This window comes from Dipodomys ordii, unplaced genomic scaffold, assembly GCF_000151885.1.
Source record: "Dipodomys ordii isolate 6190 unplaced genomic scaffold, Dord_2.0 Scaffold4, whole genome shotgun sequence".
NCBI lineage: Eukaryota > Metazoa > Chordata > Mammalia > Rodentia > Heteromyidae > Dipodomys > Dipodomys ordii.
In genome coordinates this window covers 35,350,248-35,373,918 of record NW_012267220.1, presented here as the reverse complement: position 1 = coordinate 35,373,918, position 23,671 = coordinate 35,350,248, and positions in this window count along the sequence as shown.

The following is a 23,671-nucleotide window of genomic DNA, read 5'->3' as shown; positions in this document are numbered from 1 at the left end:
AATGAACTGTATCAGGGCATCATTCAGAACACATACAGACTGTCCTGAAATCATGTATTCCATGAGTTTTGTATCCATGGCTGGCGCACCGTGGGAAAGTAGACACTCCTCTATTGAAAAGAGAAGGTAGACCTGAAGAAGGTATTCAGCACTCCAAGAACCTTTGGGATTACCATATCCCACTTCCAACCTTCTTTTAGCCATGGTCACGGATACATTTATAGCATATCTGTAGATCTCAGGCTGTTTCCTTACACTAGCAGGCTCAGAGTAATTGGTACACAAGGCCTTTATGGTTGTGAAGAGTTGTTTCATCTCTCTACCTTCATGTTGTCTCCAGTCCTTGCTTCTCTCCTCCCCCATTCCTGGGCTTTGTATCTTATTTCTAACGTGGAGGGAAGAGAGCTTTCTTTCTTTTTCTTTTTTTTATTGTGAGAATATGGTACAGAGGAGTTACAATTACATGGGCAAGATAACAAGTAATTTTCTTATCAAGCATTGTTGCCTCTTCATTATTTCCCCTTCCCATCCCTTCCCATACTCCTCCCCTTCCAAGGTAAGAGAGCTTTCTTCTAGACTGGAGCAGCTGGAAAATGTGGGCACATCTAAGGAGGGCCTTTCCACCATGCCGGGTGATGTTTACAGTCTCACATATAGCCTCTAATCCTTAACACACTGACAGCTGGGGAGAGGCCTCATGTCATGTATGGACAGCTGTTAGACTGGCTTTCATACTTGGCAGCCTGGAAACCTGTAATCACTGGCCTGGTGCAAGGCATTAACTACATCCTGGGTCTGGAATAGCCAGGGAGAACATCGGTTGAGAACCCACCCCACCTGCCATGGACCTCATGGCACTCTCTTTGATGCTCACAAAGACCTCCTACATGGGAAAGGCTCAAGACCTCTCTGGCTGTGTCCAGGCTGGGGAGGGATATGATGGAGAACCAGCCAGCAGGGCTACCAACAGTGGAGAGGGAGGCTTTTAAAAAGAAAACTAGTTTAATGAACAAATTCAAAAAGCTTTTATATTGTGGCACAGGGGAGTTATCTCCCTCCAGGCCTGAGGTTTGGGGCAGAGACATGATGTTTTTGGTTTAAAGAAGTTTTACTTCTGGCTTAGAGTATTATTGGTTCTCAGGCAGCTGAGAGCCTCTGCCTGCATATTCCCTTTTTCTCCTTCCCTTCCCTTCACTTTCCTTTCTTTCCTTTTCTTTCCCTCCACGGGGTTCAAGGGTGGTGCACTTAGTGTAGAAGAACTGGAAAGCTCAGACTGGTGCCACAGATGAGCTAAACACTGAGCCCAGTGTAGGACTTTAGAATGGGTATTGAGTTTGATTCTGTCTCTCTTGTCCAGGAGCTAAACACAGGTTGGGGCAACTAGGACACTTTTCCCAGGGGAGTCCTGGGCTTCAAGATTCATTGATGGTGTGTTTTGGGATACTCAAAGGAACAATAGCATGTATAACTTTCCCCTGAGAGGGCTGTCTTCAGCCAGGCATAGAGGCCAACTAGATTGAGTTGGGATTTGAGCAGGTTGATCCATCAGTTAAGATATGTGCCAAAGGCCAGTGTGCACATCACTTCCTTCCTGACAGCCTGAATGAGGGTGTATACATGTGTGTATGAGTGTAGCAGGACTATAACAGATAAGAACTTCTTGCAGTTGTCACCACTGTGTCCATGAAGCTAGTAAGGGATTTCCAGAAGAGGGAATGGCTCTGTGTGAGCTTCATTGTTCATGAGCCTTGCCTGGTGACATGAGAGTGGCGCATGGGTGGGAAGGCAGATAAGGCCTAGGTGAGTACATTTTGCATAGGGACTTCTAGGCAGAAGCCACTAGGAGTTTGGAAGTGGGAGGAGGGCACTAGTTCCCATCATTGCTGTGTTTCAAGGGAATATGGCCCAGCATGACTGCCTCTTCAAGGGTAGTAACTTGTCACTTGTGTGAATAAAGTTCCATGAGCTGGGTTGGAAAAAAAAAAGAAATCTGTGGACTGAATACAATTGGTCAAAATTTAGATTAGTTACATTTCTCAAATGAGTGAATACTAAACAAAGTCTAGTTTTATTTGGATGAGGTTGTTGATTGTGATGATTTGAACCTCTATTCTTTTTTTAAAAAAAAAACTAATGTATTTATGTGGTAGCAAGGAATCGAACCCAGGGCCTCACACATACTAGGCAAGCAGTCTATCACTAAGCCACATTCCCAGCCCTGAACCTCTGTTCTTAAGATCAATATACCTACAAGCTAAGAGAAGTCAGTTTTGGGTACTGATATCCAGTGTCCTACTTGATGCATTGTAGAAAGCTAGATCCTAGAAGGAGGTGAAAGATTGAGTGCTTTACTACATTTTCTCTTTTGTTCATCTATTGAGCATTTTAGTTTTTTCTTCTGTGTCAGAAAGTGTAGCTTAAGTATTTTGCTTAGTTTTATAGAACAATGAAGAAAAAATACAAACACATGGCATTGATACATAGTAGATAATTTAATACCATGAGTTCCAAGTGAACATTGGGGTCTTTTGGAGAAACAGATTTGAAAAAAAACTGAGTTAAAAGTTCTTCCTTGTCTCTTCCTTGACTTTTGAAATTCAGCATCTACACGGCCTTTCACATCCAGTTTCTGGATGTGTCCAATGAGAATGCTTGCAGCATAAAGGGAGTGTGTGGCTACAATTGGTTATCCCTTGCCTTCTTCCCTGGTTATATACCTTCTACTTGCATTAAAACAGCACAGTATGTTACCTTCTTGTTCAGTATCTGGGCTGGTGTTAGTATTATGATAACCATGTGATCTTTTTGAAATTGTGGTCACCATCCACAATATGAACAATAGAATTAACATTATTAAAGATATGAAATACAAGTCACTCCACAGGCAAAGTAAAACTCACAATTCACTTGAACTGTACACTAATATCACATCACTAAGAGAGACAGACAATGGATGACTTCTTTTGTCATGAACTGCAAATAGGTGGCCTACATCAGCAAGCCAGTATATTAGGTCACTAAACATACTCAAAGTAGTGTTGCTTTCAGTTCTTAATTTTGGGCTTTGTATTTTTCTCTCAATTTCTTCTTTCCATTGGAAAGTCAGGACTGGTCACATCTGAAGAGAATTTCCCAGGGCAGGAAACTCTTAGTGCTAAAAGCAAAACTATTCTGGGAAAAACAAGATGGTTGGACTCCTGTAGGCTTTACTGCCTGTGTGTTGAGGGGAAGATGGGATAGAATTGTCCTCCACAGATCTGCAGTTGTTAACTAATCCATGGCTTTCATTTCTATCTCTCAATGTTACTCCATGTAATCCTGAGCCTGCAAAGTCTCCAGGGCTCTGATGGATGGATGGAACCTGGGGCCTTCTACCACTGAGCTACAGCCTTAGCCTGTATATTCCATTTTGTATTTCCAATTCTATTTTACAGTGGAGTCCCATTGTTTTTAGAGATGCAATAATGTTTCTTTGGAATTGCAATATAAGCCTCACATCTCTTTTTAATGATTGCCTTGAGCATCAAGACATTCACAAGTAAAAATGTCAGCCAAGGAGAAAGACACTGCTTTGCAAACATGCTTATTTCTTCAATAAAATGTTAAAAGGTCACTAAGAGGTTACATGGATTCTACTCTCAACCAGAATTGGTTCTCATATGTAAGGTTTGGTGCAAGGTTAAGCTTGCCTAGAAACCGTTGTACTTGATCAGCCTGTGTACCTGGGGAGAAATTCATGTTTCAAAAAGGGTTGACTGAGTAGTCTAGGATTCTGAACTCTACACAGAAAGGACTGCCTTTGACTGTCCTAGGAAGGTCATTTCTAAGACTTTTCCCTGTCTAATGAGAGTGTCTCTGTTTACCTGGTACCTAGAACCTGTGAGGTAGTTTATGCTAGTAATGTGACCTTCGGTGATGACCTTAGGTCCTGCAGTACCCATTTGATCTCTGCAGTAGCTGGAGATTAAGAAATGGTGCAGCCAATAACATTTTGTGTTTGTTTGATCCTAAGTAAAATCCCTAGACATTGTAGCTCAAGTGAACTTCTCAGATTGACTGTACTTTCTGGTGCTGTCACATGTCATTGCTGGGATGGTGGCAGATTGTGAACTGCTCCCTAGGAAGGGATATCTAGGGTCAGGAGAGGAGCTAGAATGGGGGCAGAAGTGGCAGTGGGTTTCTTGTGAACGCTAGCTGAATGTGTTGATATTTTTGTTGCTACAGAACTATAACTGTATGTACAGTAGTTTTCTGAGCCTCAAGAATCTTTCTGGAGAACCTCTGATGCTGAGGGTAGTCAAGAATCCCAAAGAGCAGAGCTTTCTGCACACTGTGACATTGTTCTATAGACAGCAGTCAGGAGTCCATGGTACAATGAGAGATGATTAATAACACCAAGCTATAATATGAGGTACACTGTTAAGACTGCAACATAGACCTGCTGGATTAGATGCTCAGAACAAAATATTTTTATGGTATTTGGATGTAGGGTAGAGGGCCTAGAAATAGGCCAAAATTCACACACCAAAAATGTAAGTTGTACTTGGAAATAGGATCAACTCTGACTCAGGCAAATGCCTGAATCAAGAACAATCTAATCTTTCTATGACCTTTTCTTTCTCTTTGTTTTATTCTTGCTTGAATTCCTTGCCATCTGGCTGTCTATCAAAACAGGAAAATATCTGGTATGTTTTACACTTTGACAGAAACTCATTCACACCAACAAGTTCTGCCTTCTAGGTATTTGTTCATGATAGACTTATCTGCAGCGGGATTGGAGTGTGCCTTGCCTCTGGTTAGTGCCACATCTGGCAACAGCAAGATAATATTTTTAGGAAGATGCAGATAGGCTGCTCCTGGCCCCTGACTCTTAGATTGGTTCAGAAAATAAATTTGCTTTCCTTTGAGGGCAGAGATGTGTTAGAAGGGTATTAGACCATCTCCTTCCTCCCTCCCCTAGTTGTAATTCATCTAATTTGATGTCCTGAATCCAAGACTTCCACGTGGTCCAAAATTCTCTCAGTGAGAACATGTCTCCTTATCTTCATTTCTACTTCATTATGACTGGGACCTCACTGCATTCCCAAAGGATTTAGCTTACAGATAGTCATCTGGGACAGCTGATGTGTGTGTGTGTGTGTGTGTGTGTGTGTGTGTGTGTGTGTCTGTGTGTGTGTGTGAATGTGCATAAGTGTGATTGTGAGGATTTGAATGGGGGCATACAGGGTTGTTGATTAATATACACTGATTTTTAGTGGTAAGTAAAGGTTTAAGCAGACTGAGTAGCTAACTTAGCTTGAGCATTTTAAGGATATTTGATTAAATGGGAGCTGAGACATATAGGGAAAGATCAGCATGATGGCAGTTATGAATACTGCAGAACTAAACAGGAAAACAAAACTGAAACTTGTTTTCTGGGTGGGAATATTATTAATCATAGCCATTGATGAAAATGAGTCACCAATTCAAGTTCATTACCATATTGTAACAATGATGTATATTGCTCAACATGTCACTTTCTTGCTCATGTTTTACTGGACTAATACACTACATTTGTGCTTGCTTGGCATATTTTATCCTTTGGATAGCATTATCTATCTAGGCACTAAACAAAAATAAAAAGAAACATTGCTGGGAAAACTCAATTGAATCTTTTCTTTTCTGGTGCTCTGTGGTTTTTGCATTTCAGACAGTTTACAAATTCCACACCATCATTCATTCAGTGCATGCCTGCTATGTGCTATTCCCTTGTGCAGAGAAGTCAGGGCAGGCTGAGATAGAGAGGCAAAAGGTATTTCTAGCTCTTACTGGAGAGCAGTGGACTCATATGGTGAGGAAGTGCCCTCTCCCATGCCTCCACCTACCCTTGAAGGCAGCTAATCAGTGTGGATTCAGCCATTAAAGCCAACACAGACTCCCTCAGGGCCAAGGACAAAAACTCTTGAGGACCCTCCTGGCCTCCTTCCAGTCCTTGCTTATAAAAGTCCTAGTCCAGCTCTATTACACCTTGCCTCTAGTTCTATTTTATTCTGTTTTTTTTCTGCATCTGTACAAGTACTTTTTATTTATTAAAAATATTATTCAAATCTTAAGGTAGACTTTCTTCAGAAGGAGCTGTGATGATGAATATATATATATATATATATATATATATATATATATATATATATATATATATATACTGGAGAGAAGGGACTGGACTCAATACCAACTTCAATAAATCTAACTGAAGCTTATGGGTGTAGGCAAATGGATGAAAAATATTAGGAAACATCAGTGACAAGGGTTTTTTTTAGGGAAACTGGTTTGAAAACAGGTTAGGATGATAAAATATGGATTGTAGTACAAAACCAAGTGTGGAAAATTTCCAGATGCAGTCTTACCAGGATTCTTCCTCCAATTGATGCTCCAAGGACAGAGAGGGTCTGGAGTCAGGTTATTCAAGAAAAGAACTCCAGGGAGCCTGCTACACTTTTGGTCAAAGAGTAGGGCAGGGAGGATGTGTGTCACCTCAAAAATTTTCTTTCCATTTATATGTATCCCATCCTCATAGTCGAGGGGAGTTTCTGGATCCAACCCTTCTGTTTTAAGGTCCAATTATGCTGGTCTCTGGAGGTGGTCTCTAATCCCTGTGCTTTTGGGGGAAATTTGTTTGCAAGGGTCTTTGGGTCTAATTATACCCATATTTTGAATTTTGTTTAAGGTATTCTTCCCTTGAGATGACAAATTAGAACAGTAAGCCCCTCTAGACTCTGTACTTTTCTCTAAAATGAATTTAGATAAAATATCTCATTCATTTTTAATCTTTATTTTCTTTTATTGTAAAGGTGATGTATAGAGGGGGTTACAGTTACATAAGTAAGGTAATGAGCTCATTTCTTGTTGAACAGTGTCACCTTCTCACTTATTTTCTCCCACTTTCTCTCCCCTCTGACTACCCTCCCCTCCCCAAGTTGTAAAGTTCATTTTCAACATAGTGTCTTATGAGTATCACTGTTGCTTTGGTTCACCCTTTGTCCTTTGTTTCACCGTTTTGTGATTTTCCCCTTCCCCAAATCAGATAAATGTATATACAAGCACAGAAATGCAAATCAAGAATACAAATAATAACAGATGCTGGTGGGGGTGTGGCCAAAAGGGAACCCTGTTACACTGATGATGAGAATGTAAACTTACTTAACCACTCTGGAAAGCAGTATGAAGGTTCCTCAAAAGGCTAAACATTGAGCTCCCCTGTAATCCAGCAATCCTGCTCCTGGGCATTTACCCAAATGATCACAAACAAAACCATACTTAAGCTGCCAGCACAACTATGTTCATTGCAGCATTATTTACCATAGCTAAACTATGGAACCAACCAAGATGCCCCTTAATAGATGAATGGATAAGAAAATATGCCCTCCACCATTATATAACCCCTGCTCTCACTGTGTTTGATGTTGATATAATTTGTGGAGGGGAAGGGAAAAAACAAATCATTTAAATAGGGATACAGGTGGAACTATTGCAACAATGAGATGTACAAGTCATTATTTTGAAATATAAACTTTACAACCTTGGCCGAGGGTGGGGGGTGGTGATAGGGGGAGATGGGAAGGGATGGGAAGGGGAAACAAAGGAGGAGGCAACAATGCTTGATAAGAAATGTACTCATTATCTTGCCAATGTAATTGTAACCCCTCTATACGGTATTTTCACAATTAACAAAAAAGAAAATATGGTATGTATACTCTATGCTTCCATCAGAAAGAATGACATCACCTCTAAGGAAATGGAAAGATGGGAAAAATCACATTAAGTGAAGTAAGCCAGACCCAAAGAAACATAGGCTCCATTGTCTTCCTCATTTGTAATAATTAGTATAAGTCTAGGATAGTCCTAGCAGAAAATCACAATAGCTCAATAGGTACATATGTCTGACCATATAAGATGATGCTAAGTGAAATGAACTCTAAAATATGAAAAGGGTTTGTGTCTGTGTTTTTTAAATATCATGTGAAGTTATTTCTTTTTTCTTTTCATTTTCCCATATATATATTTATTGTAAAAATATTGTACAAAGGGGTTACGTTACATGAGTAAGGTAATGAGTACATTTCATAGTGAGCATTGTTACCTCCTCCTTTGTTTTCCCCCTACCATCACTTCCCTCCTCACTTCCCAAACTCCTTCCACCCCCTCCTGACATTGTAAAGTTCATTTTCAACATAGTGTCCTCTACATCTCGTCATCTCAATGGGTCAACCTGCATCCCCATTTATGCATTCTGTTATATCCCTTCCCCTCTCCAAATTACAAAAATGTATATACAAGATGCAGAACACTGGCATCAAATCCAGTGAAAACAGGTGTTATACCATGGGGGAAGAACATACAAAAGAAACAAAATAATCACATAGTGCATTATAAGTACATTAAAAACAATAGCAAGAAAGGAAAAACCACTTGGGTCCCTGTCTTGGGGTACATTTTGCTTAACATTATCTCATGTTCATTTTTTCCCTTTGTTTTATCCCGTGTTGTCACTTTTTGATTTTTGTACCCTGTGTCTTGTATATTTGTTTATCAAATGTCTTATTTGAAATCTCCTTTTTACAGGCAAGAAGTGGCAGCTCCTACAGATAGGAACTGATCTTGTGCAGGCATCTGACTTTCTAGGTTGGGTCTCTCTTTGCCAGGCTGTAGAATCTTGTCTGAACTTATTGCATGATTCTAGAACAAATGTGACTGGGAGCCACAGTTTCCTTGAGACTTTTGCCATGGATGCAGAGCAGATTTGAACAGAGATTTGGAGAAAAAGGATCACAGCCCAAATAGCAATGGTCTCATTCTTTATCTATATAAACTTGGGTATGTGATATCATCAATTGCCATTTTATTTTTCCATCTTGACATTGTGCATTTGTTTCTAAGGGCAATTGGACCTAATCACTGGGTAGCTTAGCACAACTGAATTTATTCTGTCAGGGTTCTTAAGGCTAGAAGTGTGAAATCAGTGTTGGAAAGATCCTTTTCCCTCTGAAGGATCTAAGGATAAATCGTTCCTGGACTTTTGCTTCTGGTGTCTGGCTGTCATCTTCAGTGTTCTTTGGCTTTATAGCTGCATCACTCCAGTCTCATGACTATCATTTCCCTGCTGACTTCATATCATCTTCACTCTGTGTGTCCCAATTTCCTCATTTGATAAAGTCACCAGTCCCAAGGGGTTAGGGCCCACCCTAATGAACCTCATTTTGAGTCGATGACTTGTTAAAGGCCCTATTTTCCTAAAAGGTCATTTAGTACTTTTGAAGTACTGGGAGGGGTGGTGAAGGTGGCTTCAATATGTCTTATTTTGAAGTACAATTTAATCTGTACCACTTAGGACTAATATTTACCTTATAGGTATAAGGTTTGATGAAAGGAAATGTCACATAGTTCAAACAGAAAAGAGTTTATTGGGGGGAAGCGAACTGCTTGCCTACATAAGATGGAGGCATGTGGAGAGAGAGAGAAAAGAGAGAGGGGGAGAAAGAGAGAAGGTGAAAGAGAAAGAGAGGAAGGAAAAAGAAAAAAAAGGAGGAAGGAATTTGTGTTGAACTAGAGAAATGTGGGAAGCAGGACCATAGTAGATGTGGAAGTGATCTCAGAGCCTGGGGAACTTCCCACTGTCCAAGGGAGCCATGATTGGGGTGGTTCAGGAAATGACCTCAGTGGATGAGAAAGTAATCTCAGAATCTGGGATCCTTTACTGACTCACAGACAGATGATTACTGGTTTCAAGCAGATAAGGAGGAAGGGGGAAGGCACTGTTCTCCTGGGCAAACCTAACAATAGGTAATAATCTAGCCCACAATATGAAATTCATAAAATTGAGACATTATTATTGTAATAATCACAGAATATATGATTTGACATGAATGAACCAGTCCAGTCATTATTCACTCACTAGTTTATACATACTTTCTACGAGTTGACTAAGTGTTGAGGGCCATGAATTTGGCCCTCTTATTTGTTCCCACCTGATTCCTGCTGTAGTCCATGTGCTCATGTGGTTCCTGACAATGGTTTGCTTTCTCCTGTGTCATCTCATTTAGCAAAGCACCCAGCTTTGCAACTTAGCCTAGTGTAGGACTATCTCTACTCTTTCTGCTTTTGTCTGCTTGTTCCCCAGATTCAATTCTGGTTTTATCCCAGTTACCATGGCCTTCTATGTATATCTGATCCTAGTCAACATGGTATGTTGGACAGAAGCTAAAGCAACTGTGGGAATGTTTTCTAACCCAACAGAGTTCCAGTGTGCTCTCCTGCACACTCATTGCTGTTTTCTACTCTGTCCCAACTTTCTCTACCTTACCACAGAGTACTTGACCATTCTAACTCTGTGCAGCTTCTCAAGTGATTTAGGGGTTAGAAAGAAAAAGTTAAACATACACCCAGTTGCTGTAAGTACCACCTTTTTTCAGTTAGGAATATCCTCTTACTAGAAGTAAGGTGTGAGTAAAGGTGACATGCCTGATGGTGTCTTTCTTCAAGCTGGGATTCTAACAAAACATAGGAGCTCCAAGAATTGAGAAAGCAAGTAGATTCTTGCTAACCCCTCTTTAATATTCAGAGCTTACATTAGTTTATCAAAGAACTGTCAACAATCCAATAAATGCCATCTATGCAGTGGTTCCTGTTATTGGCTTCTACTAAAATCATTGGCAGTGGGAAGTTAAAGGCCCTTTTCTGCACAGGTATCTGAGTAGATACAGCAAATGGATCTTTGATGAATATCCATTCTAACACATTCAATCAAGAAAAGATGTATTTTTAATAAATGGTACTAGGACACCTGTACATCTGCATGCAAAGACATAAGGGTAGACACAGACCTCGTACTTCTTCCCAAATTAACTCAAAATTTAAAAACAAGTAAAAACATAAATGTTTAGAAGATACTTAGGAAAAAATCCAGGTGACCCTGGATTTGGTAATGACTTTTATACACAACACCAAAAGCATCATTCTTGAAAGGAAACACAAATTGATATGTTAGGTATTATTGATGTTAAAAAACTTTTGTTCTGCAAAAGATATTTGGAGAATGAAAAGACAAACCACAGCCTGGGAGAAAATATTTACCAAAAACTTGAGATAAAAATCTGGCTTCTCTAATACACAAAAGCCCTCTTAAAATACAACAATAATAAAACAAATAGTTCAACCAAAAATAAGTTGAAAATCTGGACAGATCTTTAATGAAAGTAATAGCAACAAAGTGATGAAATACAACACTGGTAGAAAAATGGCAAACAAGCATAAAAATTGTTCCATATCCTGCCAATTGCCATCTACTCAGCTACTAAGGTGGTTAAGAGCTGGGAATCTTGGTTTGAAGAAAGTCCAGGCAGGAAAGTCATTTTTATGGTCTAGAAGCTATTCTGTAGAATAATGGTGAAGATCTATTATTGCACATTTGTCTAAACCCAAAGCTTATACAACACAGAGTGACCCCTAATACAACTATGCACTCCAGTTAATAAGAACATGTCAACACTGGCATGCTGATTGTAGCACATGTATCTCACTAATGCAAGATGTTAGTAATAGGACATTAAAAGAAAGAAACTGGCCAACTGTAGTGTGGCTCATGCCTATAATTCTTCTACTCCAGAGGTGGAAAACAGAAGACCAAAGTTTGAGGCCACACTAGATAAAATTTAGTGAGTCCCTATCTCAGTTGTTATGATGGCTCTTGTTTGTCATCCTAACTATACAAGAAATTGTAGTCAAGATTGTGATGCAGGCAGACACAGGCATAAATGAGATATCCTAATTTGAAAACTAATGAAAGCAAAAAAGACTGAGGATATGGATTAAGTAGTAGTGGAATGCTTGCCTAGCAAGTACAAAGCCCTGAGTGGGCCTTAAGATACATACACAATTTAGCAAAAAACAAGTTAAGAATGGTATGGAGTTGTTTTGTATATATTATTCTTATATGCCTTAAAATGATCTCTGTATACTGTTTCCTAGAGAAATAGGTAAGTGAGGACAGGTATTGGACAGAAATGTATTCTCCTTGTGTATGTTTCTAATCCATATGTATGAATTACTTACTACAATATATATTAAAAATAAAAAAAAGCCAAAGGAAATGTATTCTGCCTGACTCATGTTACTGTAACCCTTCTGTTTTATAAATATTTTTAAATAAAAATTTAAAACACTCAAGAAACAAAAATCATACAACAATGCAATACCCAGGCTTTTTCCAAGATGTATGAAATCAGTGTCAGGGGCCAGGGAGGGAATTCCTACTATCAGGAGATTCGAAAACTCTTCCAGCTGTTCTAGAGCCAACCACTGTTTAGAGAAACACTCGCCAGCATTAGGCTTCCTGGCCCTTATACTGAAGTCAGTCCCGGTAGAACCAAACTCTGGATATGGGCAGAGAAAACACCACCAGGAAACTCTCTTTTTCCAGTGGTGTCAACCATTATCCCTTCTCTGATTGAATATGCCCTTACCATAGTAGTTCCAAAAGCAATCACAAATCCTTTGCCTTGCAGCTAGCTATATTAATTATAGTGTATTCTAAGTCTCTCTGCTGCAAGTTCCTCAATGTTCAGCTCTTGAGGTTCATCAGCTGTATCTTTAATTTTAGTTCTCCTCACTGCATATACCTAACATGTTCTTGAATTGCTGGATGACCACAGCCTACATTGCTGGTCAGAGCATGACAGACAACCTTAGACTGGCTGCTGGCTGCTTCTTACCAGCTTGTCTCTGAGAGATAGCGCTTTCTTATTGGGGCTAAGATGCCAATGCCAGGATGCTTTCTGAGTAAATTAAATTCAGTAAGAGTTAAAGGCAATATAGGTAACAGTTGTGTTTGGTTTGGAAATACATTTCCCAAAGGCACAGATGTTAATAGGTTGTTCACCAGCCTATGGCAACACAGGGAGGTGGTAGACCTTTAAGAGGTGGAATTTAAAGGAAGTTACATTATGCGGATGTGCCCTTAGAGGAAATTCTAGTATTCCCTTCCTTTTCCTCTCTCTTTACTGCCAAGCTTCTCTGAGGTGATCCTACTCCATTATGCTCCCACCATGATTTATGGTGTTGCATCAGAAGCAAAGCAGTACAACGCAGGTCTGTGCCTGAAATCTCAGAAACCAGGAGTCAAAGTAAATCTAAACCTTTCTTATGGGTTGATAATTTTAGGTATTTTGCAAGAGTGACAACTAACTAATGCAAATTGTATTCATAATCTTGATGATGTGTATAGAAGTACAGAATCTAGTATAGAACACTGAAAATTATGCTCTTCAAGCACTTTCTCTTCCTTTATGTTAGTGCTTGGTTATCTGTCTGCCATTCCTATCTAGAACTATGGGGGGTATTGATTTGAAATCTGTTATGAATTCAGTGTTCAACTTGTTCTGAGTATTGTATGTGAAGATGTTTGTGCTACTTAATGTAAGAAACTTTTTATTTTTGAGAGTAAGGGGTTACTAAATCCAAGGAAGAAAATCTTTTCAAATGACACACATGGCACAGTTGTGGTACCTTGGCTTTATAGAAAACTCAACCAGAGATATTCTTGTTGAGCCTACCATGTGCCAGGCTCTAGCTGAGCTTGGTAACAAAAATGAGGCCACTGGACTCTGTTTTGAAGGAACTGATGAAATGGCTGGAGATGCTGGCCATAGACATTTGCCCCGTTTTGTAGCAGAACAGCCTCCTCACACTACTAACCTGAAGTTTCAACCCTCCAGGAACCCTTAACCAAAGTAAGTTGGAGAGACACAGCTGTAGAGATGCACCTTCTGCTATCTATGATCAGTCAGCATGCTAGTGGCTTCCTTTATAGCACATTTTAGTGCTCATACAGTATTTCTACTTCTTGAATAAAGAAAGAAAAACTGAGAAAGTCTGCTAACTTGTACAAGCCACCCTTATTTAGGAGACTGGTTGGATTGGATGCAATTATTGAATATATATCTAGAAAGCATGTAAAGTGATTTTCAGATCTTGAGATGCACATGGGTTAAACATTGTCAGAGGAAAGGGGAAAGGACAAGGCTGTTGTTGCCTAAGATAACCTTAAAATATTTTAACTCAGAGGTAGAGTTTGTGTCTTTTGTTCAATAGCTCACCATTCTTTCTATTATCTGTTTAATAACAATATCAAAGTTTAACTTCAGTTCATATATATGTATATATATGAATATGTGTATATATGAATATATATGCATATATATATATACATAAATAAAGATACCATTGAGAGTTTGGATCTTAATCAAGTCTGTGCTCATAAGTTGTGATTATAGGTATCTTGATCCTGAGTTCATCCTGCTAATGACAACATTCTGATTTCTTGGCTTAAATTATAGCATCCTTTTTAAAAAATATTGTTGTTATTATTTTCAGTTCAACATTAAAGCATCAATTTTTGAGAGAAAGAGAACTGACATCTTCTACTGAAAAAGACATCTGCCCTCTTGATGTTCCTGACGCTATGAGTGGGTTATGAGGCATATGTTATTTTTGTTTCAGAGAAATTCTTGGGGTAGATGTTGTGCAAATATTGGAACAATAGTGTTTTCTTAAATTTCAGTAGCTAATGTTACTCTGGTTGACACATAAGGCCTGTAGCATTCTGCATTGTCTCCCCTCAATCCTCAAACTTGTTCTCATCTTTAGATCTCTCTATGAGGGGAAACTTAGGAATTGGAGCAATATCGTCTGGGAGCCCCATCTCTACCACACTGCTTGAGGAGCTTCAAGCATTTAATTTGGTAGAAAGTTTAACATTTGGAAGGCAGGTTTTCTTTCTTTATACTTTATTTTCTTTAACATTTTTATGGCAGGATAGAAAAATGTCAACTACTTGGAAGGAAAGCTTGTGACCTTGGGGAAATAACACTTAGGAGGAATCAAGCTTTCCTACTCCTAAAGAGGCATATGTTCATCTAATCTACATTAGTCTCATGAAACTCACCAAAGCCCACCAAACAGATAAGAAAGACTGGCTCAGTCAAAAAAAAGTTAGCCAAATCCAGGGAATTGGCCAGTCTCCACTTCTGTTGTTCTAAAGGCCCAGACAATAGTGAAAAGTTCTAAAATGTTTCTCTTTATTTGGCTGTTGATGTCTTTTTCTATTTCTTGGCCTCCTTCCTCCTCCCTTTCCCTTCTATTGAAACCAACTCTCTGAAGTAGAAAAAAATTCAAGTTTGATGAAAAGTAAACACTCAGAGTTACATAAATCTTCTAAATTTCTCTCATCATATTTGACCCATGTGCAATAATAGAAAATAGATGAGAACCAGGAGCTAGGGAAGAATAGAGGAAGGAGGCAGATACATGTATTTAGGTTTTCCTGGTATCAAGTCATCGTGGACTTATTGTTCCAGCATTCAGTTAGATTTTTTGTTTGTCTTGGAGTTTACATTTTAAAGTGAAGTATTGTTATTGATAATTCCATCAAAATAAACTTGGATGACGCCTGTAGATATCTTTGTGCCTCCAACATTCCCATCGCTCTTGGTGATTGCACTTGTAGTTGTTTATTCTGGGAAATAACAACAACTATTAAACTCTCTTTCCCAACCCTTCTTATGGAAAGTCCCAGTGTCTTTCCAGCTTTGAAAATATGAAAATCACTCAGACAGTAGGCTCCTTTGGTCTTCAGTGGGTACAGAGAATTGTTTAGAATGTTGTATCTGGTGATAGGGGACACCTGATCATTCAGCCACTCTTACTTAGACTGTGGCCTGGATTGAGGGATCTCACCATGACACCAGTCAGTTTGCATAAAACATGCTGTTTTAGGTGTATGTGGAATATATGGGAGAATAAGAGGCTGACCCCAAGAAAGGTCATGCAATGTATCTAGCAAGTTGTCCAAATACTCTAGCTTCAATAGCTTTGTCATTAGTTTTATGTATCTTGTCCTAACCTATTCACAAAAATGAACCAAGACAATTTAGAAATACTTCCATTTCTCAAGAAAGTTGATAATGGACATGCAATAAAGTTTATTGATATTTCCTGTCCACTGTGGGAGTTTTACAGGTATCAATGATTTGCTAAAGTATTCTTGTGAGCTTGGGTATAGCTCAGCAATAAAGTACTTACCTAGCATTCATAAGGTTCTTGGTTCAATCCCAAATAATGAAGAAAAAAGTATGAATTTGCAAAATTACTACCCTAATTATTTTAAGAAAACTATATACAACTGTAGAACCCATGCTTTTAAATTATTCTGAGAAGTCTGATTGTTATTGCTTTAATGTATTTATTGCATCTATATCTCCTAAATTGATTTCACTCATTTTCAATTCAATTTTTTTCTGGGCATCTACAAAGAATGAAATCACAGTTGTTGCTTTGTAGGCTCCTCCAGCAGAACTCAGAATACTGTTAAGTGATGCCAGTTTTATAAATGTCATCAGATGCTCTAAGTAGAAAAATCAGAGAACTCCAGTAACAGCTCCATTCTTAATCCAATACATGACAACAAAGTAAAGCTTTTGGGAGTTTACTCAACGGCCAAGTCTGGATGCTGTTATAAAGACTATTACAAATGTGGTTATAAAGTTCAATATTGAAAATAAAATTATTGTTTATGCAGTGAAAATATAAGTCAAGTAGGACACAGTGTGTGGTTAAACTAATATTCTTACTTAATTTTAAAAAGTTTGAGCTGGGTGCTGGTAGCTCACATCTACAATCTTAGCTACTCAGAAGACTGAGGTCTGAGGATTTCAGTTTGAAGCCAGCCTGGGAAGAAAAGCCCAAGAGACTCTTACCTCCAACTAACCACCAAAATCTGGAAGTGGAGCTGTGGCTCAAGTGGTAGAGCACCAGCGATGAGCAAAAAGCTAAGAAAAAGTGTTCATGCCTTGAGTTCAAGCCCCAAGACTGATACAGTTTTGCTTCAAACTTTTTTGTATGTATTTGGAATTAGTACATTGAAAATATATAATTGGGTTCAAACAATTTCTAACACTTTACCAGTCTAGACAGATTTCATGAAATCTTTCAGATCCACACAGAACAACTCAACTACCAAGTTGTTTTAGTGAAGTTGATATTGAATTAAAAAATAGTTTGGCATGATCACATGCTCTTTTTTCCTTGTTGCAGTTAGACTTTGAAAATGTCTGAGTCTTTGTGAACCAATTTATAAGTTGATTTTGACATATTTTTGGAAACAAGTCCTCTAAATTTTGGTTACATTTTGTTCAGAGCCAAAAATCTTCATGAAACTATTCAATAAAAACACCAGAGACTTTTATATTCAGCCAATGGTGATGTGTATTAAAAACAAAGTTTGCAAAGAGGAATGGAATGAACTAAATAGGAACTCAAAAGGTGAAAAGAGTTAATTTTAATATTGTGTAATTCCACTTGAGCTCAACTTATAAGAACTTTTAATTTTTTATGTATTTATTGAATTTCCACTTTTGTTTACTTTTTAAATGTAGGTACTAGAAAATTTAAAACAGAGCTTACATTGTGTTGGGCATATATTGTACAGTCTTTTCTAGTGTGTAGTCTATTATATTAAGCTTACACTTTGGAGTTGAGGTGGTTCATCTAGTGTTCACTGATGTAGCTTTTTTGGGGAAGGGCTTATAGTTTTCATCATGTTTGTAAGTGGATGTGTGACCAAAGAAAATTTAAGAACTGCTGTAATACTTGTAGATTTTTTTTTCCAAGATGTTGCTTGTAACCACTTGGAAGTATACAGCTGGTACACAGACTCCTCTCTCCATGATTGTTAGACTAGATTGAAATCTGTGTTCAGTCAGTAGAACTTTAGTAAGATATGTTTTCTTCTCAAGTAGAAATGAATGAATGCTCCTCTAGAATTTTCTCTTTTTTCATTTTTATTTTTTGTGCTGGTCCTGGGGCATGAACTCAGGGCCCAGTACTGTTCTTTAGAGTGGCACTCTACCACTTGAGTCCACACTTCTACTTTTTCTTTTCTTGTATTTTTTTTTTTTTGTGGTTCATTGGAGATAAGCGTCTCATGGCTTTCCTGCCTGGGCTGGCTTTCAATTTGCAATCCTCAGATCTCACCTCCTAAGTAGTTAGGATTTATAGGCATGAGTCACCAGCTCCTTGCTAGAATTTTTTCTTTTTTAAAAAATTTTTAAATAAGTTTTTATTGTGAAAATACTGTACAGAGGGGTTACAGTTACATGCAAGGTAATGAGTACATTTCTTATCAAGCATTGTTGCCTCCTCCATTGTTTTTCCCCTACCATCCCTTCCCTCCCATTTCTACAACTACACTCCACCCCAAAACCCACCCTCCTCCCCTGCCTAAATTGTAAAGTTCATTGTTCAACAGTGTCTTGTACATCTCATTGTTACAATGGGCCAAACTGTTTCACTATTTAAACACTTTGTTTTTTCCCTTCCCCTCTCCACATTATACCGACATCAAATACAATGAGAGCAGGAGTTATACTGTGGGGGAGAAACATACAAAGCAAGAAAAAATCACATGGTACGTTATAAATATGTTAGAAACAATAGCAAGAAAGAAAAAAACCCACTTGTCTTCCTATCTTGGGATTCATTTCACTTAAAATCATATTATCTCGTCATTTGTATATAGCTTTTGATCTTTTCTGCTTGTCCCAGACATATACTAGTTATTGCAAATAAGGGAAACCATAGGACATATGTTTCTTTGGGCATGGCTTACTTCACTTAATATAATTTTTTCCAAGTTTTTCCATTTCCTCTCAAATGGGACAAGGTCATTCTTTCTGATAGAGGCATAGAATTCCATTGTATATCACATCATATATATATATATATATATAATATATATATATCACTTTGTATATCACATTTTCTTGATCCATTCATCTACTGAGGGGCATCTGGGTTGGTTCCATATCTTAGCTATGGTAAATAATGCTGCTGTTTGTGATCATTTGGGTAAGTGCCCAAAAGTGGGATTGCTGGGACATAGGGGAGCTCTATGTGGAGTCTTTTGAGGAACCTCCATACTGCTTTCCAAAGTGGTTGAACAAGTTTACACTCCCACCAACAATGCAGTAAGGTTCCCTTCTGGCCACATCCCCTCCAGCATCTGTTGTTATTAGAGTTCTTGATTTTAGCCATTCTAACTGGGGTGAGGTGGTATCTCAATGTTGGTTTGATTTGCATTTCTTTTATGGCTAGAGACGTTGAGCATTTCTTCATGTGTCTATTGGCCATCCTTCTTTCCTCTTCAGAGAAGTTTCTTTTTACATCTTTAGCCCACTTATTTATCGGGCAGTTGTTTCTTTGAAGATTGATTTGTTGTTGGGGGATTTAATTTTGTGAGTTCCAAGTATATTTTAGATATGAGATCCTTATCCATTGTGAGGTTAATGAAGCTCTTTTCCCAATCCGTGGGCTTTTTTTTATTGTAAAAATACCATACAGAGGGGTAACAATTATATGGGCAAGATAATGAGTACATTTCTTATCAAGCATTGGGGCCTCCTCCTTTGTTGCTAGCTATGTCCTTTGCCATGCAGAAGCTCTGCAGCTTCATGCAATCCCATTTGTCCAGACTTTCTTTGATTTGTTGTGTTTCCGGGTCTCTATTCAAAAAATTTCGGCCTTTGCCAAGGAGACCTAGGGTTTCTCCTATTCCATCTTGTAATGTTTTCAGAGTGTCTGCTTTGACTTCAAGGTCTTTGATCCATTTGGAGTTGATTCTGGTGCAGGGTGATATATAAGGATCTAGCTTTAGTTTTTTACAAGTAGTTAACCAATTTTGCCAGCACCATTTACTGAAGAGGCTGTCTTCCTTCCATTCTATTTTTTTTTAGCTCCCTTATCGAAGATTAGATGGCTATAGGTCTGTAGGTTCATTTCTGGGTTTTCAATTCTATTCCATTGGTCCTGAGGTCTGTTCTTATGCCAGTACCAAGCTGTTTTGATTACTATGGGAAAAGCCATTGATTTTTGAGGGTTAATTTTATACCCTGTTACTTTGCCAAAGTTTCAAATCAGCTAGAGAAATTTGGGAGTGGAGTCTGTGGGATTCTTTAAATACAAGATCATGTCATCTGCAAAGAGGGAGAGTTGTACTTCTTCTTTCCCTATTTGGATCCCTTTATGTCTGCATCTTGTCTTATTGCTGTAGCTAGGTATTCTAATACTAGATTGAAGAGAAGTGGAGAGAGTGGACATCCTTGTCTTGTTCCTGAGTTTAGAGGAAATGGTTTTCACCATTAAGTATAATGCTGGCTGTAGGTTTGTCATATACAGCCTTCATTGTATTGAGGAATGTTCCGTGGATTCCTCATTTTTCCAGAGCCTTCATCATAAACAGGTGTTGGATATTGTCAACTCTTTTTTCTGCATCTATTGAGATAACCATGTGGTTCTTATCCTTGCTCTTGTTGATGTGATAAATTATATTAATTGATTTGCATATATTGAACCAGCTTTTCATCCCTGAAAGTTTTTGTTGATTGTGTGGCTTAACTCAGGGTCTGGGTGCTGTCCCTGAGCTCTTTTGCTCAAGGCTAGCATTCTGCCACTTTGAGCCACGGCTCCACTTCCAGTTTTTCAGTGCTTAATTGAAGTAAGAATTTCATGGGGACTTTTCTGCCTGGGCTGGCTTCAATGAGATCCTTGGATCTCAGCCTCCTGAGTTGCTAGGTTGAGCTAGAATTCTTAAATTAAAAATTTAGTAGTTGTGCAACTTATATTTCAATTCAATATATCAATTTATGAGTATAATGCATCTTGGTCAATATCACCTCTCCCATTGAAGCTACTTATTTTTAAATGAAAAATATATACTCAAGTCCAAAATGGAATAAAAATTAAAAAAAGCTTGTCATTGCAGCAAGTAAATATAACTGAATGTTCAAAGAATAGAGCTACACTACATACAGGCAAAAATACTGTCTTCAAATACTATGACTTAATTATCTATTCCTCTCAATATGAAAACATTAAACTCCTCTTCTTTTAGCAGAAATTGCTATTAGAGAGAATATTTTCTCAGATAAAAATATTATGGCTTACAAGGAAGACTCAATTACTTGAGTGTGTCAACAATTTCATATTCTTAACTACAAATGCAACTTTGAAAATGATTGTAGGCAATTTCTGTAAAAGAATCTAAAAATAAGATCAGTTAGAAAAATGATTGGAAAACTATCAGTGGTTTGAGAAGAATAGATTTTGCAAACTGAATAAGTACAAAGGAGATCATTCTACTTGTGTTTTTTTTAATGCTCAGATAATAACTCTAAATGAGATTCTTTCTCCAATGTATGGTTTTACATTGTTTAACATTTTTAGAAATAATTATAAGTATTTGTACATTTATTAATTTTTTATTTTTAAACTGTTTCAATTCACATTAATACACTGCATCTTGATCAAAGTCACCTCTTCCATCATGTGCCCCCATCTCTCCCAGCCTCCATCTGTCTCCTCAAGTTGTTTAGTTTCATTTTTACATAAGTCCATGAATGCATCAAAACCACTATTAGTGCATTAAGTCAGTTCCCAAGGAACACTTTTTTACCTGTATTTATTGAGGAAATTTCATGATAAACTATAGCATAAGCCTAAGTGCCTATCAACTGATGAATATATAGAAATGGCACACACACACACACACACACACACACACACACACACACACACACACAGAGGGATATCATTTACCAATAAAGAAGAATGAAATCTTGTCATTCACAGCAAGATGTATGGAACTGAAGGACATTATGTTAATTACAAGTATCATATGTTTGTCATTTGTGGAATGACAATTCAAATTGAAAATAAGTAAATAAAAATAAAAATAAAAATATTGACCTGAAAATAGATTATTGGGTTCTGAGAAGGGTGGTAATTAGGGATGCAAGGTGAATTTAGAATAAAAGAGGATGATCATGGTCAGTTTTTATGCATATGTAAAAATATCCTAGTAAGTCCCACTAATCTGTACAATAAAATGTTAGTCAATAAGTACATAGTCAAGAATGTGTTATTTTTAAAAACGATTTCAGCACTCACTTTTATCTTCAGGTGTTTTATCTTGAATGATAAGTGGTCCTCTAACTATAAAAGTCTTATAGGCTAAGCTCCCCCAGAAAAACTGGTTTTAGTAACTGCAAACTGTTTCATTAGAAAGCCAACTTAACATGGCCTAAGCTGGTGTGGTGGTGACAATCTGGAGGCTGAGCCAAGAGGATCAAACAGTTCAGGGCTATTCTTGGCTAGGTTGTAAGACCTTGTCTCAGAAACAAACCAACAAAAACATTGCACAGCAAAACAACAGCAATAAAAATGAGCAATGTTCCTTATCAGGGTGCATTCCTTTATTCAATTCATTCAATACCTTTTTGCTGCGTGAACACCTCCCATAATTTCAGGTGGTAGAAAGAAAAAAATATAAACATGACATTTGCATTTCAAAAATGAATTAGAGCAATGGACTACTTATGAAACCTAAAATTTAAGAAAATAAAAGAAATCTGGAATTTGCTGGCAACCATAATGAGAAGGGTGATGAGGGAAGAAGTCAGAGAAGTGGGCAGAAGAGATTGAGTTCCCGCTAGGCCACAGGAAGGGTTTAGACTTCACACAAAGGCCATGGGAAACTGCTAATAAGGTTTTTCTGTGTGTTTTAAAAAAATCTTTAAGTAGCTGTGCAAAGGAGTTGCCATTCAACAAAGCAGTTTATGAATACTGTGCATTTTGATCAAGATTCTCACCCACCCCTCCAATCCAGTTTTTCCCTTGATTTTCTTAATTTTTACATTACATATTGATTTTTTGCATTTAATGAACCAGTTTATGTATACAATGCATCTTGATCTGTGTCATCCCTTCAATATCTTTGCCCCCCCCCCCACTTTGACCCACTCCTTATTTTTCTCAGTGCTGTGGTATATATAACGAATTCTGGCCTCCATTCTTCCCTTTCCCCTAATTCATGCTTCTACCCCTCTCCTGCTAATGGGTTTTAAACAGAAAAATAAGTTCATGTCCTTTTTTTTTGAAATGAATGAAGAATGAATTACCAAAGACAAGTGTGAATTCGGAAGACTAAGAAGCAACAAGAATTCCGGTGAGAGACTGTGATGTCTAGAACTATTGCTGATGGAGAAAGAGTAAATAAGTGTAGAAGTCAGCAGCTGGGTGGGGAGAGTGTGGGATGGAGGGTTTGGAATGAGGTTGGAGTGAAAGAAAAGTCCCAAGGACTCTCAGGTTGAAGGTTTGAGTGACAATATATGGAGGCTATGGCACTCTAGAGTAGTCTTTGGGGCAAAGATGACATATTTGGGGTATGTTTGTGGGCTGCTCAGATGCAAGCCTCACATGTGCAATGCTGAGTGCAGAACAGTCTGGTTTAGAGGCAGTTTGTGAACTGTTGGCACAAAGCTGACAGAATGAAATCACCCTGAAGCAAGAATTCCAGGTGAATAAAAGAAAGATCTGGAGAGATGATAAAGTGTAGACTGTGATGATAATAAGAAGGTGGCTCAGTGGTAGAGTGCTTGCTTCGCATGCATGAGGTCCTGGGTTCGATTCCTCAGCACCACATAAACAGAAAAAACTGGAAGTGGCACTGTGGCTCAAGTGGTAGAGCACTCACCTTGAGCTAAAGAGCTGAGGGACAGTGCCCAGACCCAGAGTTCAAACCCCACGACCG